Raw genomic sequence first — 6,543 nt, 5'->3', positions numbered from 1 at the left:
TGAGTTGTGAAATTTTCATGGGAGTGCAGGAATACAGGAATCCACTTACTTTTCTTGTGCTTTGGACTTGCCTTGCTATGACTGTGGGCAGGTTATTTCACCCACCAGTACAAGATCGAGGGAGATGATAATGTTGACCTATTTTACAGATTAGGGAATCAAGCTCAGTGAGGTTTGTAAGTTGATTTGTGATCCTGGGATGAAAGGTTTTATAGAAATGCAAGTATTAATATTATCCCTTTGGGCTAGAATTTAACTACCCAAAGGATGGAGGCATTATAGTCACAAATCTCTGGCGTAACATAGCTGTTCTAGGGAAATAGGGCCCCTACGTTTTCTCTTTAAGGGTGTGTGCTTGATACAAGATCTGCAGTAGAACCAGAGCTGGCCCAGGTCAGCTGACTTGAGCTCATGGAGCTCGGGCTGTGGGGCTTCAAAACTGCAGTGTAGATGTTCGGGCTCGGGCTGGAGCCCCGGCTCTGGGACCTTCCCCCCTCACGGGGTCCCAGAGCCCAGCTAAAGCCTGAGTTCGACTGCCTGCACTGCTGTTTTATAGACTTGCTGAGCTGAGTCAGCTGACCCAGGCCAGCCCCAGGTTTTTATTGTAGTGTAGATGTACCTTAAGACACATTTAATTCCTGAAACAAACTGGAATTGTGTCTGCTCAGTGTTGTCTTATGGTTTCATTGAGTATCTTTAAGTTATTTGTGTAGTGCTGAAGTATGGCTGATGCCTCCTGATGCCCTCAGGAAAACTAAATGTGTTTCTCAGGAGACTGTCTCAATGGCAGGCTTTTAAACCAAGGGCTAGCCACTGCAACACTTACTAATTTGAGAAACCCCACTGAAATCACAGCACTGCTCATGTGAGTAAAGGATAGGCCCCACGTAAATAAATAAGCCACGTTGTCTCTGTTTTCTGAAATAATGCCTGCACTCCACAATGTGTTTTTTCTTATACCAGACTCACAGGTAGTGAAGGAACCAGTGCATTGTACATGATGCATCCAGTGCAAAAGAGTGAGATGATTAGGTATTCAGTTCCATATGTTACAATACCCTATGCTTTTAAAATCAGATTTGCCTTTAGGATCAAATCCTGCCAAAATGAGGAGTAAGAATGGCAGGAGTTGGATCTTCACACGTAAAGAATAAATGTTGAGAAAAGAACATTGTCAGTCACTCTGCTGAAAATGTGAAAACTGATAAAGAATCTGGCAGAACGAGTCATTTTGGAGAATCTCCTTTGGATATTCTTTTAGCTGCATAAGTGTTTCTTTTGCTTGACTCGAAGTCACAACTCTTTTCTTGGTTAAATAGATTGGGCCAGATCTCTAGGGCTAGATGAAATATGCTCAGTGCAGGAACCAGAAAGCTACGTTTCTGTTCCCCTGATCCTAATACGGACTGGAGACCAAGTCAAGGGCTGCTGTTCTCTGTGTTGGCAAAAATGCTCCCTCATAGGATCGCTGCTGCACCGACAAGAGATTACTGGAGCCGAATGTGCTCCAAACTGATCCCCCGGCTCCTGCTTTCTGTCACATCCCTGATCCCCCACACCAAGGAAGTTACACCAGCTTTATGCGACCCAGGGAATCCATTGATATCCTCTCAGGGCAGCTCTCCATCCTGTTTGCATTGTTCCAGCTGTGATTTAGTTTTCTTGTATTGTTAATTAATAAATGCATAATTAGCCCAGCATGTTTGACGCTGGGTCTTTCTAAAAATATTTAATGCCTTTTTAATGATCTATACATCTATATATCTATGCATCAATGTTGCAGATAAGTTTTTTCCCCACACTGAGTATACAGGTGCAATTAGGAAAAAGATAATTATCTAAAGATAGTCAGAAAGGATTATTAAAAGGTCAGTGTCAGGTAGTTTAGGACCCAAGTTTACATTTTATAAATAAAAGAACTGATCATTACATGTTTGCACCATGCCTTAGCACAGTAGAGCTCTGATCTTGACTGGTATCTAAGGATGGCCACCATAATACAAATAACAATTAATAATAAACAGTAACAAAACACTTTTAAAAGATTTGTCCAAGTACCTAGGAGATTGCCCATGGCAGCTCTATGTACAGGAAGAAGACCCAGGTGAATTTAAAGAGATTCAAGTCAGGGTTGTACACGTATATCTGGTTTGACACGGCTACCTGTTTCCTATTAGTAACTACTCCCTTAAGATTGCTATAGAGATTCCAATTAGGAGATTGAATGTTGCTGGGTAATAGGAGTTTAAGATACAAAATTAAAAAGAATTCAAGCATTTTTTTTAAATAAAGAAAATAATCATTAAGGAACCTGATCTTGTTTCATTCACATGAAATTAGCCAGCTGGGCTTATGTGCCATGCTTCTCACCTTGGTATCCGAACACCTTATGGAAGGCATTTGCGGTTCTGCAGGATCAGGTCCTGTGTGATTTAAGTTATCTTCTTTGAGATTGTCAGTATCCCACAATGTACTTAAGTCTATTCCTGGAAAGAGTTTACTGAACTGAAAAGAACGATACAGCACTTCTTTTATTAGAACTGTATGATAAAATCTACCTACATTTACTATTGAAAACTTAATTTAACTTAGGTTCAGGGCAGATGCCAAAATATAAATGACTTCATAGCAGGAGAAAATAGCAATAGTAAATGAAAAAGCACAGAAGAACCACAAGCACAAACACATGTGTGCTTTTTTCAGCAATTATATACTGTCCTATAAAAGAATTACACACTCATTCTCTATAACAGGAAGAGGTATCAATAACAAAAGCTCTGACATTTGCCTTGCTCCATTTTACACCATCTGTTGTTTACATCTAACTTGTATGTAGGAGAGCCATGGGCCACTGCAAATTATGCAGTTTGCAAAACATGTAGGGGAATTTTATAAGGATATTTCCCCCCTTCACTTTTGCAATACCTTGTGATGTGCCACTCACCTATCTGCTTCACTCTCATTTACTTTAAATCAAGCCATTGTAGGGATATTAACTCTCAATAGTATACACTCAAGCAAAATCAGCTCAGGAAAGCACTAGCTAGGGATTTTATGCAGAGTTACATTACTCTGCCTTTAAATCCATTATACTCTGCCCATAGTTCTCCATTGCATGCAGCCTTTTTTTTTTTTTTTTTTTTTTTGGCTGTGTGATGAATTGGCATTCATGTCAAGTCCTGATAATATATTGCAGCAGTTACAGAGACAGGACACTCAGACAGATGGTTTAGATCTAGATCTGTGGTGGTAGCCAGCTCAAATAAGTGAAACTTCTTATACTGTAGCTTTAACTGGACTGTTTCGACAAATATATTATTACTTAAAAATTACCTTGTTACCCACTTTGGTATTGTAAATAGGTCTCATGTTTTGGAGGCTCTTTGGGTCCCCCTCTGATGATTAAACAGCTCTTTAGATGGTAAACTGCACATGCCTTGAATCACCAGGGGTAAAATGCAAACCTACTTCATCTCCCTACTGGTCCTACCTGGGAGGAAATGGTGGTACTATGCTCTCCAGCCTCATTTTCCACATGCATGTTTAAGCATTGTCCAGTGGCCACACCCACACACAATCCCAGCATTCCCCTTTTCCCACTCCACTATCTATGTAGGAATATTTATGGCTTCCCTTGTCTTAGGATATGAGTACCCTACAATCAGAGCCCCTGTGAAGTAGGGAAGTATTATTATCCCCATTTTACAGATAGGGAATTGAGGCACAGAGCGTGAAATTCAAGCCTCATTGATTTCAATGAAGCCACGATTTCACCCCTGATTTTTAGAGGTGCTAAAGTATCTGAAGCGTCCCTGGACTTTGACTGGAGTTGTGGGTGCTCGGAACCTCTATTAATCAGGCCCAAAGTGACTTATCCAACGTCACACAGGAAGTCAGTGGCTGAGTCAGGAATTAAACACAGATTTCCTGAGTCCCAATCCACTGCCTTAACCATGAAATACATCTTTCTTTTCATCCTCACAATCCCAGCATTCCTCTCCCCAGTTGCCACATCCACAATCCCAGCCTCTTCCCCACACACATACACTTTGCCATGATTACAATCCCAGTTTCAGATGGTGGGGATATATAATTGAATATAATTAGCTGTCTATGAATCATGTACATATCATGCTAACGTCTGTTTAAATTCCCTAAACCCGTAGACATTGGTAGGGAACAGTATCAATGTTTTAACCACTGGGCTTGGGACAGTTAATAAAAATAAGAAATGTGAGGAGGGACAATAAGGATTTAATAAGTTAAATTCATCCAAAGTGCAGCTCCATTGACTTCTAAGGGATTGTTTACATAGTGAATTGGTGCATGACAAGCCAGAGTATGAATTTACAGTGCACTTGCTTGCCGGGCAGTAACATCCCACTAAAAGTATTGTAGTGCACTTTGACATACTGCTGTTTGAAATGGCGGTTAGTCAAAGCGCACTGCAGAACTTATAGAACACTGTAGCAGTGTCCACACAAGATATTATCACATGGCAAGCTAGTGCACTGTAGATTCATATCCTGGTTTGCCACGTGGTACCTTCCCACGTAGACAAGTGCTTTAGATTCATCAGGGTTTAGTTTGGCCCAATATCTGTAATATCATTACCGACTTATGATAATTGAGATTTAAAAAAATTCTTGAAGGCTTTGGATTAGGACTGCAAAAGGCATGGAAGACAATCAAAGATAGAAAAGAGTTACGGACATGTAAAATGGTCATTAAATATCAGCAATGATTCTATTATTATTGAAAATACTTAGGATCAAGAAGCCTTCATAAACTGAATAGCTTAGCCTGGGAATCTGACCAGTATAAACTGCATTACAATAGATTATAGCCATAAAGAAAAATCTGCCCTATAATCACATTCACATGAGTTTGCCAGTTTAGAAGAATCTGATGACATAGAAGATGATTTCTTCATATTTCCATTAAGATGTGGCTTTTGAGCAATGAGAGATTTGTTCTCTACATCAGAAAAACATTTAAAAGCCAAAAATTGCTCTCTGTAATGTTTTAGTTTACATTTTCCTCCAGTTTAAGCATAATAAAATGAAATGTTTTGTATTAGTGAGAAAGTTATATTCTAACATTAGCATAAGATCCAGCTGGCTTCTCATTATGCGATCCTGTAAATGATGCCGAATTATGTAATGTGGAAACTGGGCACGCATTTTGCTAAACTTCTATAACTACACCTCTACCCCAATATAACGCTGTCCTCGGGAGCCAAAAAATCTTACCGCATTATAGGTGAAACCGCGTTATATCGAACTTGCTTTGATCCACCGGAGTGCGCAGCCCTGCCCCGCTGGAGCGCTGCTTTACCGCGTTATATCCGAATTCGTGTTATATCAGATCGCGTTATATCAGGGTAGAGGTGTATTTTACTCTTGGATAATAGGTGTACCTGTTCAAGGTATCACAGCCTAGAGGGAGAGCTTAGAGAAATAGTGTGGTGATCCTGCACACTGAAAAACAGAGTATGCAAGTGCTTGTAAAGGGCTAACTGGGGCTTTTTATTGCTGAACTAGAATTAACTAATTAATTGTATCTAAATCTTGATTCTACTCTGAAAATAATGGTAAGAATGACACCGTCCTAGTCAATTTTGTTTTCTGGTACACAGATTTCCAGGTTGTATTACAGCTACCATCTTGGTGGATGCTGGGCACTGAAACAGCTAGCTGCATGAGTTGTTGAAGCTTGAGCTAAAGAGCCAAGCTCTGTAACAGACTCACATTCTCTTTGGATTGGGCATAGCAGGGCCGCCCGGGGAGGGGGGGGGGGGGGCGAGTGGGGCAATTTGCCCCAGGCCCCGGGCCCTGCAGAGGCCCCCACGAGAATATCGTATTCTATAGTATTGCAACTTTTTTTTATGGAAGGGGCCCCCGAAATTGCTTTGCCCCAGGCCCCCTGAATCCTCTGGGTGGCCCTGGGGCATAGAAGGGGACATGTAATGTATCTGGTGAGTGGGTTACAGTTTTAAGCAGGAAAATAAGTCAGGGCCTCCTGCTTCAAAAAATAGGACCCTATCACTTGGGCTAAAAAGTGAATTTGACCCTGATTCTGGATTGCAGTAAAAATGGAGAGGAGGTCACGGGGATGCAAAGGCTGATGTATGCTACCGTTGTGTCCTCTGAATTTCTGGAGTTCTAACTACACTGTGCTGCCATAGCTTCCTGTGGAGCTGGCCACAGCCAGAGTGCCATGCCAACTGCCCTCTATAACTCCTTGCCACACCCTGACATGCCTCTCCACTTTTCCATTAGCCCCATGCCAGCAGGAAATCTCCCTGGCACAGAACTGGCACTTGGAGTTCACAGATTAGGTCATGACCAGGGTCTTTGTGTTATGTGTAGTAGTATTAAGGCTTATATCCTTGAGCAGGTAACAGCTAAAACAGAACATGATCTCTCTCTCTCTTTCATGCATTCAACCCACGTGCGCACATGCGCACACACACACACACACACACACTCTTGAACAGGTCTGTCATTCTATCTACCTAGACACACTAGGAAGTACATTACA

This window comes from Chrysemys picta, chromosome 7, assembly GCF_011386835.1.
Source record: "Chrysemys picta bellii isolate R12L10 chromosome 7, ASM1138683v2, whole genome shotgun sequence".
Taxonomy (NCBI): Eukaryota; Metazoa; Chordata; order Testudines; family Emydidae; genus Chrysemys; species Chrysemys picta.
The sequence above is the reverse complement of the archived record's forward strand: the minus strand, read 5'-3'. Positions refer to the sequence as shown.